Genomic DNA, 13,630 nt, shown 5'->3' on the forward strand with positions numbered 1-13,630 from the left:
GTTAATGAGAGACGACCATAGGTCTACGTAACTATTCCAGCGTAGAAAAACAAGTAGAGCATTAGTCTATCTCTTGGGTTTGGGATAGTCTGGTTTCATTATGGTCAATGGTTCTCCAAAAGAAAAAATCTCTCTCTCTCTCTCTCTCCGATGGCTTTAAAAGTAACCTTAATGAGAGACGACTATAGGCCTACGTAACTATTCCAGCGTAGAAAAAGTAGCATGGCATGGAAGAGTGACTTCGTTATGGTCAATGGTTTTCAAGTAAACCAAATCTCTCTCTCTCTCTCTCTCTCTCTCTCTCTCTCTCTCTCTCTCTCTCTCTCTCTCTCTCTCTCTCTACGACGATCAATAAAATCTGTAGAAGGTCTAAGAAAACGCCATAAATGCAGATAACCGAAAAAAAGTACTAATTGTTCTCTTCTATCGGAATATTTCACGAGAGTGCGAACATGGTCCCCGCGTGCTAATTGAGGTGTACTAGAGTAGATTCACATTAGTCGTGCATTTGATGTCTAGGCCAGTCCCTTACGACGCTCCTAATTGGCTATCTCTCTCGAGTGTTGTCATAGGCAGAATGTAAGTTCCATCTCTCCTGAGGTATAAGTCTTTCAGAAGAGGTGGAACAGACATCCTGCCCATGTGAACTCTCGAGAGAGACTGAGAGTTTCCAGCCCTGTGATTGGCTTATCAACAGCCAATCAGGAGCGTCGTAAAGGACTGGCCTAGACGTCAAATGCACGGTTGATGTGAATCTATTATTATGATCTTCCATTTCAGTACATGACGTCATGGGAGGACTCCGTTTCGCAAGATCATTTCCTCGGCGATATCCTCCTCCTCCTCCTCTTCATCCTTATCAGATTCCGTCTAGGAAACAAACGGTCGGCTTGACTCACTTCCTCCGAGAATAATTTCTTTCCCTGAACGCATATCCGAACTATAATTATTATTACTCCATTTACCGTAAAATTACCTTTCGTCGTCTCTTCTTTCCACCCTATTAATTAATTTTTTTTTACTAATCCCAATCTCCTGCATATTATAATGTTAACAAAGGTAATTAAAAGAATTAGGGAAAGGTATACGTATGACATCCATTGTCTAGCCTCAGTTAAAGATAGTGAAAGTAATTATGCACAGGATTAAGAAATTCAAGTCATTTCCGATATAGCGTTTCAAGTCGTAGTACTTATACTAGATTTCCTTTCGCCAAATGGCTATATGATTAATTTATCATGATACGCTCTGATCTATCGCGAAATGTGCCTCTAGTTATCAAGAGCTCTTTGAGATTTACTGGAACATATAGCTAAAGGATAAGTGACGAAAACATAATGACAGTTATCAGATCGAGAACTGAATCAAGTCGAATTAACCTTTGAAAACCCGCCATGTACTAGTATACGGCAGCTGTAAAAAGGCTGATAAAAATATAACTTGACACGATATAATAGAAAATAGCTTGAATTTCATAATCCTGTGCATAATTACTTTCATTAGCTTTAACGTAAACAGCTTACATAATGCAGTTAATATTGATTGCGCTATTAGTACGATGCAATTACAGATATTTAAACTCTGCCGTGACTCGTGGCGAGGGTAGTACACTGATTATACTATATATATATATATATATATATATATATTATATATATATATATACATATACATTTATGGTACAATTTCTACAGCACATAAGTTATGCATGGTATACCTTGGCATAGGCCTATATTCTTTACCGCATATACGTAGGTTTAGTATGTGTAAGTACATACATATAGTAAATTCAAATATGTAGAGCTATAAAAAATATAACTATATTTGTTGATTCTGTACATAAATTACATATATTGTATATGTATTGTATTGTAAAATTATCTTTAAAGTGTATTTTTTTAATACAAGAGAAAAAGGTTGTTTTCATGCAGTCGTATATTTTTTATAAGCAAGTTTAATGGGAAAATTTATGATAATTCCTTAAATTTAAGTAGTTTTTGGTAAATAATTAATTTAATTTAAGCAATTTAGGTAGATAATTAATTTAATAAAAGGAATTTTGGGTAAATAATCCCTTTAAGCAATTTTCGGTAAATAATTCCTTAAATTAAAGCAATTTTATTTATATGGCCTAATTCCTGAAATTTAAGCATTATTAGATAATTAAATCCATCAATTTAAGCAATTTGAGGGAAATAATGAGTTACATGCCTAGACCTATTTCAAAATAAAGGTGATGTTATTATAATATAGGCCTATATACTGACAAATCTCTGTATAAATAAAATGTGAAGATAACACGACTAAATATTCAAAATTCGGAAGCAAATATTTCGTAATGAAGACAGATCCCAAATGACTACGAAGGCACATTCCAGCATGGCAGTTCCACACTTGCGTCCCACCCCCTAACCCCCCAACAGAAAAATTTTCCTATTTGACTTAAAATGACTTACCTTTTCAAACGATTTTACACTGACGGCTTTCTCTCGGGTCCATACAAGTTGCAATATAGGTTTTAAAACGAATCACTACCAAATTCCAGTGTTTACAAACACTACGCTCAGTCTGGCACACAACACACGCGTCGGAAGGAGGAGCGACGGTCCACACCTTCTCGAGTTCACTTCATTACTAACCTCTGTCTGACTGGAGGTGGAGGAGCAGCTGGACTGACCTCAATGCTACCTGAGTGTGCGTGCGTGCGAGAGTGCGTCTTTTCCCTACAGGTGCCAGGTAGCCATTTACCCGAAAAGTTTCTCCATTGTATTTTTCGGCTCCCCGCTCCCTTTTTTCTTTTCTTTTATCTGACGTCCATTTAACAATACAATGACCTGCATCCACATGTTATCGAGTTTCGCATTGGGTATAGTTGGACTGTAAAACGATTCTAATTTGTTTTAAAATCAGCTTTCACTTATAAGCGTTCCACGAGTATTTTACGGAAGAACCTATCTCCGAATACATACTATATGTACAGAGAGAGAGAGAGAGAGAGAGAGAGAGAGAGAGAGAGAGAGAGAGAGAGGAAACAGTTAAATGGGAATTCATGTCGAAATTTAAAAACGGATCTAGGCGCAATGTAATGGTTTCCGAATTCTTGTCGTGACGTCACCAAGTCGCACAGTAACGTCGCGAACTTTCCCCCCTGTGAATGCCCAGTTGCCTTCGCGAAAGTTCATTTAGACATAATATAAAAGTCTTGAAATGCGCATATGTTACTTGGACGATAAGTCGCCTCTCTTGGTAATGCGTAATACTGGAAAAAAGAAAAATTGTTACATCATCATCTCGCTTGACAAGTTGTTTGCCAAATGCAGGTCTAAAGCGTGAATGAATCAGTTTTTGTGGTATTTTGTTGAAGTATGTACGCACTTCCTTCAACTGACTAGTTAGATTTTATGTCTGCTATTTGCATGTTATTATTATTTAGTTCATATGTTGCCATTATTCCTGTTTCAGTAACAATCTATATTCCCCGAAACGTCTTGTTCGCCAGTAAGCAATTTCCTCTGCAAGGGACACAGTCAATGTGAATCAATTATTCAATGCCACTTTCATCATCAGGAACTGTTGGAGCATAGTATTATCTTCGGCAATTATAGGGCCGATAATTACCTTGAGCACATTCTCCCACTTCTTGTATGTTTCAAAGGACTGCAGTTCCAGTCCTTTTTGCACATTTCAGATGTTGGCACGATTCCTGGAAAATATACGCTTTCCCACTAACTTCTTTTTCTTTGTCTTCTTCTTTCTTCTTTTCCCTCTCATCCACCTTCAGCATTCATTTTTAGCTCTGAACAATACGTGGAACCAGCTCCGCAATCGTTTCGTACTTCCTACCTTAGATTACCCTAGACCAATCATCATCTTAAACGCCCTTGCGTCACGTATTCATTGGTTGACTCACCGTTTGTTAGTCTTACAATCGTTCGTACACTGACACAAACATGCATAGCATACAAGTCAACTTCTCACACTTATGCAACAGCAGTCACTTGAATATTGATTACTATCCCGGTGGTAATAAGCGGTACTATCTAGACACATGGTCTAGTAAGCCGATGGGGCCTGGGTTTCTGGCAGTATGTGGGACACTTTTAATAAATGTCCCTTCATGCAGGAAGAACTTCTCTCCTCCAGTGACATTAGTATTCACATATGTCAAGGGAGTCAATATATACTAATAAATGAATGCTACTGTGGGAACAGTAAACAGAACTTCTGGACGCAATTGCCCAAAGAAGCGCCAATGGCTAGTGATACGCACTGTTTACCATGACAACGGAGCTCTCTCTCTCTCTCTCTCTCTCTGAGAGAAAGGTTGAGAGAGAGGCGTGACTAGGGTCTAGGGATACTATATCTGTTCATTGTTTGGTTGAATCAAATCTCTTTTTAGACGCATGTGCGCCGAAATTAGAGAAGGAAGGGCGGGGAAAATTAGGAATTTGACAAGTGAATTAATAAAGTTACCGGCGAAAAGTAGCGCGATTAAGAAAAGATCCTGCAAAGTTTTTCCAGTTCTGCAACGGCGTATTCACATACTCTGAAGCAGAAAGGCAGCCCTTGGCACCTTTTGGGCCTCTTCCAATATTTGGCTAGCTCTCCAGAGCAATGTGTGAAAAACCCAAGCAATTTTTACCATCTCTATCTCCTTTTTTCTTTTTTATTTTTACACTATGTTATTAAATCTCGATTTTCTGTTCATAGCACTACCGGCAAGATGACTTAATCCAGTCACTCAAATCGGGTGTTTCAAGGGAATTCATTCTATGTTTTGTGTTATTAAAATTACCAGACTCCCTTTGGGCACCCCAGTAGCTACCCAGAATGAATTTCCAAAGAATTTCCCTTTCACCACGCTCCCCCCACCCCCTACCCCTGAACCCCCTACCTGAATGACACCGATCATCGTTTTGGTTTTCAGAGTTTGTCTCACACATATTGTTGACTCGCGTGAGCAGCCTTGGCTGTAACACTTGAGACTCCACAGAATCCGATGTGCTGTTGTTATATTGACCCACTTACAAAACTCTCTCTCTCTCTCTCTCAAATTAAGACCCAGACATTTGAGACATCCACACGATTTCAAATGTAGTATTTTCGCTTTTCAATGGCAGGACTCACATACGGTTAGATGTGACGCCAGGATTTTTCATTTGGGAGCGTTTAGGCCGATGTAGAAATAAGGAATCATTTGGGAGCTTGAAAAAATAGCATTTAATATATGTGTGCGTGCGTGTGTGTGTGTTGCTATTTTTATCAAGTGCGCAAATTCTTCCAGATAAAATTAAATAGAAAAGAAAATTCTTGCCTTCTTTTACTCGCTTAAAAAAAAAATCAGGTTTCATCGTTGTGCAAGTGTCAAATAATGCGCTATAAAAAAAAAAAAAGTCACGAAAGCTATACAAGTCCCATGACAGGGAAGGATTGTCTAGTGTAAATATTTTAGTGACACTGAAGAGAGAGAGAGAGAGAGAGAGAGAGAGAGAGAGAGAGAGAGAGAGAGAGAGAGAGGGAGGGAGAGAGACCTTTATTTCAGTTAAAAATAGCCCAAGTGACTGGACACCCCCACCCACGAACTAACGCTGTAGTAAGGGGAAAAGGTGTCTATTAATTACTGCGTAATCTTTATTAGTAGACGAGCTTGTTGGCGCGCGATGGATCTCGATCGTCGCCGCTGCCTCCCCTGTCTATATACCCGCCTCCACCTACTGTTACTCGGGAAATGACAAATAAGATCCAATCGAAGATTATTATTATCAATATCATTGAAGATACCTAGACAGTCAACTCGGTACTAATTGTTTTAGTGGGAAGCTAGCCCTCTTAGGTGGTTCTTACTCAAAAGGTATTACCAGAAATTAAAAATTTCTGGTCAGAATATAAGCTATGAAAGCTAGACTATTATTGAGTAACTGCATCATTATTCCGTATGAAAGAATGGCCATAACATTGAATCTATGGCTGTCATTTCATTTGTTACAAGTTAGGTGCGAGTACATTAAAATTTCTAACCATCGCGGCTATAGTGTCAAAAATCAAATTACCCAAGATCAGTAACATTAAACTGCAAAATCAGTTGACATTATAAGTTAAGTATATCTTAGTTTTACATTATAACGCAGTAAGTCCTGCTAAGACAATTTCGGATGTCTATATATATATAAGCCATTTTAGTTGTCTAAATACCCACCAAAATAGATCAAATCTCGTGATCAACACCATTATTACACAAACACCTCACATCAGGGACATGTTACTCCAATTCTAACAACCATAGCGCCAAGCTCAGTAAACCAATACACTGATTTTGGTTCCAAGGTTTAAAACCTTCAAAATAAACATGTGCACACCTGAAGTCAGCCATCGAAAACTACCATAAACATAAAAGGTGTCTGTAACTCCTGTAAGAAATGGCAATTAGCATCGTGACTAAATAAATGTCCTCTTAAGATGATGACAAGTGTACTAACATATACACAAAGGTTCTACGTCAACCATATCGTGACTGCCATTCACTTCACTTTGTTTGGTTTTATGTATACTACAGCCCTCTACAGGGATGATTCCCTCTCTGGTGGGCCCTTGTACGTTTCTAGCGCTTCCTATATTTCATAATTGCCTTTTAGTGCTTTTTTTGTCAGTATTCTAGCGCCTGCAGAATTGGAGAGTCTTAAGTTCTTTTTTGAATTTGCTTTCTTCTTGTATGATTATCATTTCTGGCGATATTTTGTTATACAGTTAGCTAGTCTTGGTACTACACAATGTACAAATTTGTTCTAGGTCCAAATAGCCTACTTTTCTGCCATTGTCTTTAGTCTTCTCATACCAGGCTGTATAACTTATTTAGATCTACCAAGCTTTAGCTCTCACCCCTTGTGAGAACGAAACCATCAAGTAATCCCTGTAAGTAGTAGTAGTAGTTATGGGTCGAGGCAATGCCTTTGCAACGGCGCCTCTAATTCTTGAGGTTTTTTTTCTAGTTTTGTTTATTTGTTGAGTTCTTTCCTTTTGTTCTCTCTTTTTTTCCACATCAAGTATATGGTTTCTTTTCTTATTTCGTTGTTACCTGTAAATAAAAATTTTCCGACTATGTCACTTTCCTTCTCTTCATAGGGTTGCTGTAGCCCTATTGCTTTAACACGTTCTTCTCTATAAGTATCACAATATAAAAGGAAATGAATTATGTCTTCTTCTGTATTACGGCAAAAAGGACAACAGGTGTTCTCATTCTGGTGCCTTTTTGCTATATTTAAATTAAGAGAGTTTGTTCTGGCTTTGAAGAGAAGTATTGAACCACTAGAATTATCATAAATTTCTTCGTCTTTTATTTCTCTTTTCCACATTTTATATATATTCACTAATACTTTATTATCCAAATCTTCTTTCCACCTCTCTGTGTCCCATATTCTGGCTTTGTCCTTTATATCTGTTCTGGACATTCCTTTCAATTTTCTTACATTTATTTTAACTTCTTGCATGTACTTTTCCACTGTTTTCCACCATTTTCTTTCTTTTTCTTGCATATCTGTGATTATTTCCTTCAGTATCTCTTTTCGTCCATTTAAAGTATTATTTACATAGTTTATCTTCCCATTCATAATTCTACTTTTCATTGAAGATGCTCCTATCTCCCCCCTTAATGTGGCTACTACTGTACTTCTACATGCTCCTAATATTTTCCTATATACCCCATTCTCTATTCTTTGTAATTTTTCTATTTCTGTTTCTGTTAGATTAACCACATTGGTTCCATATAAGACTGATGGTAGAGCTATATTTTTCCAGAATGTTTTACCTATTAGAACTTTGTTGCAGCTTTTTTCTATCACGGAATATGTTAGGTTGGCTAACTTCTGTGCTTTATTCAACATTTCCTTTTTCTGTAGCTTAAACAGATTTCTAGTATCATTTATCTTTATTCCTAAATATGTTATGTTCTCCCTCACTTTAATATCCTCAATCTCTTCTGGTTTATCCTTCATATTGAAAATAATGATGCTGCTTTTCTCTTTATTTATTTCTAGCCCACATTTATTTCCTATGTCTATTAAAATCTTTATATTTATTCTTGCATCTTCTATATTACTTGCTAAAACTAAGCCATCGTCGGCGAAGAAAAGTGTCCCTATCTTTACTAGCTCATTTTCAAATCCTGTCCCTTCCTCCTCCACTTTCTTAATTATTAAATACGTCATCAGTTTGAAAAGTGAAGTAGAGCCTGTGCAACCTTGCCTAATCCCACTAGTAATTCCCATTTTCTGTTCAACTCCCTCCCCTAGGTCTATTATTGTGCTATCCCCTTCATATATATTAACTACTGCTTCTATGATTTTTGGATGTATTTTGAACTGTTTCATGGCTTCGATCATAACTTCTCGTTTTACTGAGTCAAATGATTTACTGTAATCGATAGCTATTACTATTAATGGTTTTCTATTCCTGTAGCTCTCTTCTACACAATATTGTAGTGTAAGGATGTTATCTTCTATCCTACTCCCTCCTGTGAATCCTGCTTGGCATTCGTGATCTTGTTCATTCAGTCTGAGGTGTGCTTCAATTTCGTCTTTTATCAGCATCATGAATACTTTGTATGATATATTTAATAAAGCTATAGGCCTTAAATCCTTAGCCCTTGGTTTCCTTTTCTTTTCTATCATTTTTGTTCTCGATGTCTTCCAAGATTCTGGCTTTTCTTTGATTTCTAGCTCTTTGTTGTAACATCTAACTAATACTTCTATACAGGTTTTGCTCTTCATTAATGCTTTGTAAAACTCTGGTTTGATTCCATCTGGGCCTGCAGCTTTTTTAGCTTTGAGCTTACTTAGACATGCTATGACTTTTTCCTTGGTTATCAGAGGTTCCTGCATTGGGATTATCTTCCTTTTGCATTCCATCATTAGGTCCATGTGTTCTCTTAGTACTTTTGGGAATCTATAGTCTCCAATTCTAATATCATCTTCTTCTGCCAATTCATTTTCATATTCCATCCTTTTCTCTTCGTTCCGGATTTCCTTTATTTTATTTTCGTGTTTGCTGTAAATGGTTCTCCAGTAATTCACTAATTCATCCTTCGTTTCAGCCTCATTTAGCTTGCTTCCCTGTTCATTATATAAGTGTATAGTTTCTTTTTTTCCTCTTTGCTTATTTCTTAACTTACCAATATTTTCCCAGAGCTCTTTGTTTTTGTTTCTTCTTATTTTTTCTGTTATTTTCTTTTCATAAATTGTTATCTCTTCTCTTATTAGTAGCTGAACTTCTTTTTTCTTTTGCATATATTTCTTCTCTAAACTTTCCTTTACGACATTATCTCTCTCATTCCTTTTCTTCCTATTCAGCTCCTTCCTTTCTTGATACCTTTTCTTATTTCTTCACTGAACCAGGGTTGCTCTTCTACTTTCTCCTCTACTAGCATCTTTCTCCTATATGTTCTCACTAGCTTATCTTCTGCTACTTCTTTTATTGATAAGTCCATGGAGAAAAAGCAGAAAGCAGTAGTATATTTTAGCTCAGACATCCATTGAAATTAACTTCATCGTTTTCTATTTTTTATTTCTAACTTAAAAGAAAATGGTGACCAAATAGAATCCTAACTATAGTGTTCATAAGGATTTCATGCTTCTGTGTGCATCAGGGCAAATTTTATGTTTTATACCTTAGCCTATGTAAGTGCGCATCCTTACTACAGTGAGCAACTTTAATATTAAAAATAATTTGAAATTATTTATTTGTCGTTTGTTTACTGATCAATTTGTATGTACTAGCTACCTGCTGATTTCCGGTCAACACCCAGAAACCAGAGAGAAAAGACAATCCTTATTGGTGTATTGTATAATTGTTTTCGACGGATAACTAAAAAAATCAATTTAGTGAATCGATAGTATTAGACCTAAGTACCGTCCTTACATACATACTCTTGATCACCACTATGTCTCTCAGTATCCGATTAAAGTTATCATATCGATACCTAGTAATAATGTAGTGTAAGGACAACGCTTTTTCCCTATTTTCATTGTAACCAATCATCAAGTCGCGTTGTTCTTACTTCCACCCGATAGAGCATTCCGCGGCCTTTCCGCCGATGTATAACACATCAATTCCATTATTTGTACGCTTTATTATATCTAAATGAATGTCTGTAAGAAAACACAAATTTACCGTCTCGGAGTCATTTCTGTTTGCGGTGCGAGACTGCACTACATATCCGTCCGCACCTGTCTATGTCAACTCAGTTTGTCTGTAAATAAATCATTACGGGCTGCTCTGTGAGCAAGAGCCCGTGCTGACACAAGGTCAGCTAAATCAAAAACAACATAAATAAATCATCAGTACCCAGCTACCTGTCTTAATCTCTGGTCCTCACAACTGGTGACCCTGGAGTTGGTGACACAGCGGTTTAGGCCCAGCCTTTAACGGACTAATTACGGCCACTCACCTTCAGAGAGCCTTTAACGGACTCAATACGGCGCCACAGTTTAGGTCTCTGAAAACTCCACTGCGAGGACTACACCAACGCCATTAACGGACTAATCGCGGCACTGCTTCCCAGCGTGTTTTGGCGTTTATTTCGAGGACGGGTAGCTGGGTGCTGGTCACCCAACACAAAATTCAGGCGGCGGTTCAGAAATATCCATCCGACGTCGCGGCCTCCTTTGTCTTCTCGACCCGCCCCAACTGCGGGCTTCCTCAGTTTTTCCCCCGGCGCCATTGTCGCACCTGCGAGTCCCCAGACGTAATCCCCTGCCTGCCGGCGCCGCTGCTACACCCAGGGATGTGCTTTACCCACCAGACCTCGCTGCCTGTGGGCCTCCCCTGCTGCTATACCCAGGGACGTGCTTTACCCACCCAACATCGCTGCCTGTGGGCCTCCCCTGCCTGCCGACGCCGTTGCTACACCGGTGGACCTGCTTTACCCACCCGACATCGCTGCCGCACACGTGGGCCTGCTCGGCCCCCTGACGTCGCTGCCTGTGGGCCTCTTCAAACCCTCGACGCTGCCATTATTCCTGGGGCTCGCTCGGCCTTCCTGACGTCGGTGCTACACCTGTGAACCTGCTCACCTTTTCAAACGCCGCCGCCTGTAGTCCTCCTTGGCCCACCGACACCGCTGCCACGCCTGTGGGCCTCCCCTGCCTGCCGATGCCGCTACCTGTGGGTTTCCTCGACCTGCTGACGCCGCTGCTCACCTGTGGTTCCGCTCTGCCCACGGGACGCCGCTGCCGCACCTGGGGATCCCCACGGCCCGTCCCACTCCACCACCACACACAATGCAGCTCTCTCTCGCAGTCTTGGTCGCCCGGCATACAGTAGAACGCCCCAGGCTACCGCCAGTGGAGGCATCCTGTTGATCAGCAAAACCGAAGGACTATACTCGAGGACGTTCCACATCAAGTGTCACAACGACACGGGGTCGCCCCCTGCCTCTAAGATTGTCATCCAATAATTACTCCATAATCATTGTCTTGGGGCGGAGTATTTGTAAGGACAACGCTTTTTCCCTATTTTCATTGTAACCAATCATCAAGTCGCGTTGTTCTTACTTCCACCCGATAGAGCATTCCGAGGCCTTTCCGCCGATGTATAACATATGCAATTCCATTATTTGTACGCTTTATTATATCTAAATGAATGTCTGTAAGAAAACACAAATTTACCGTCTCGGAGTCATTTCTGTTTGCGGTGCGAGACTGCACTACATATCCGTCCGTACCTATGTCAACTCAGTTTGTCTGTAAATAAATCATCAGTACCCAGCTACCTGTCTTAATCTCTGGTCCTCACAGTAGTAAGGATGTCTTTCACTATTTTTATTAAACTAGAACTATTTTCCAATTTAAGTCAGTCTGTAGAGAATTCTCCGGCCTTTCCGCCGGTATAATTACCATGTATGTGCCCAGACTGCGTCTGTACTTAATTATGTATACTAAGCATAGGCAACAGAAGGAAACCCGTGAGTCACTATAACTGATTCACTTGGGACCGCCCGTCAAAAATGACGAAATATTTTGAAAAAAGTCGATTTCTAGTGAATCAACCATCGAATACTTCATGGTCATGGCAACCCACTCCCGAAGTTTCAGAGCAATATATTGATTCTAACTATTTTTCTACAATATTTTGCTAAAATAAGTTATTATTTTGACAATCACACTCTTATTTCCCTATTATTAGGTTATACAGCGTATAATATAAATATACAAGGAATTATATACGTATACATATATCATGAATAAAAATAATGTTTAGCAACTCGTCCACTGCTATACGGTAGCGAGTAGGCGATGGAGCTTTGGTTTGGAACTTTGGAAGTCAGTGCCTTGAAGGCTATCGTAGCAGAAGGTCGTCTGCGTCGTCTGCTCGCGTGACGTTTCTTGTGTTTCGTCTGCTACTGTCACCGTTCATCGGGCGATTTTTTAGATTTATCTGGATTCTCTACACTGCAAATCATTTCTGCAATGCCCAGGAAGAAAGGCTACATCAAGAGGATGGCCGAAGCAGTTGAGAAAGCGAGAGAGGTGAAAAGGAGGAAACTGGAAGAGCAACGAGCATCAGCCATTTTAACTCCACCACCAACAGCTGATCCTCCCCAGCCATCAACGAGCCATATGACCGCCACCACACCACTGCCTCCCTCCACCACTGGTGCTCCAACACAAACTCTCACCAGTTCAATGCGTAGAAAGATCAGTATTAAAAAAAAAAGAAAAAGAAGGTGTACAATAGCTGCTCTGCTGGAGCATACTAGTCGCCGTGGGATGTGTCAACTTTAAATGCCATTTTCTCAAAAGTGAGTTATTGTCCTTTAAACCACTACTTCTTCGTTAGTTTTTATCCGATTTTCACAATTTTTTTTTTCATTGTATTCGTCTTTAAAAGTTCTATAACTTGCTCAGAACCAATCTTTGAAAATGTTTCTCTTTCTTTATTTAAAATTACATTATTTACGTAACAGATTTTTATTACAAATTTAAACGCAAAAATAATAACTTTATCGCTCTAAAGTACAAATTTTGTTTTGAGGAGATTATTGACACACTCTAGCTATTAAATGAGACTAGGTTTAGCTTCCTATCTCTGATAGTTTTAAAGCAGTAGCAGTTTTTTTGGATGCATACGAAAATGCCCTTTTTTATTTTATTCTTCTTTTCTATTGCAGATTTTGCATTCAGCAGATGGGAGAAGAGTCCAGGTATCAAGATTGCCCTAAAATAAAATTTTCAATTAGTTACCATGTGTTTTTGTAACCCATGTCATTTTTTGCCATGCCCTCCCTTAAGGTAGATTCTCGGATGAGCCTTATTCTTACGAGACGTTTGTTTGGTGGCTGCTGATTGGCTGGTACCGGGAGGTAGGCAGCTCCCAGCCAATCAGCGGCCGCCAAACTAACGTCTCGTAGGCATAGGGCTCAACCAAGAATCTACCTTAAGTGAACCAGTTATAGTGTCCAGTCTATACAGAGGCGTGACTGCAAGTGAGTTGCAGACACAGGCTACATTGGCGCCAATCGCGCTGCCCTCTCGGCAACAGACATTACACAAGCTCAACCATCCTACATCCTCCCTCTAAGATTATGGCATGGCAGAATGGCATAATATTAAATGTAAATAATCAGTGATGGCAATAAGCA

At 39.3% G+C, this 13,630-nt stretch overlaps 1 long non-coding RNA gene across 1 annotated transcript; it reads left to right on the plus strand.

The window, feature by feature from the left end:
• Positions 1-12,302: 12,302 nt before the first annotated feature.
• On the plus strand, positions 12,303-13,231 carry LOC135221554 (uncharacterized). Its single transcript, XR_010316028.1, has 2 exons — positions 12,303-12,790; positions 13,160-13,231. It is a non-coding gene; the product is annotated as an uncharacterized LOC135221554 (long non-coding RNA).
• The last annotated feature ends 399 nt before the right edge of the window (positions 13,232-13,630 follow it).

The sequence above is a fragment of the Macrobrachium nipponense genome, chromosome 2, assembly GCF_015104395.2.
Source record: "Macrobrachium nipponense isolate FS-2020 chromosome 2, ASM1510439v2, whole genome shotgun sequence".
In the NCBI taxonomy this organism is placed as follows: domain Eukaryota; kingdom Metazoa; phylum Arthropoda; class Malacostraca; order Decapoda; family Palaemonidae; genus Macrobrachium; species Macrobrachium nipponense.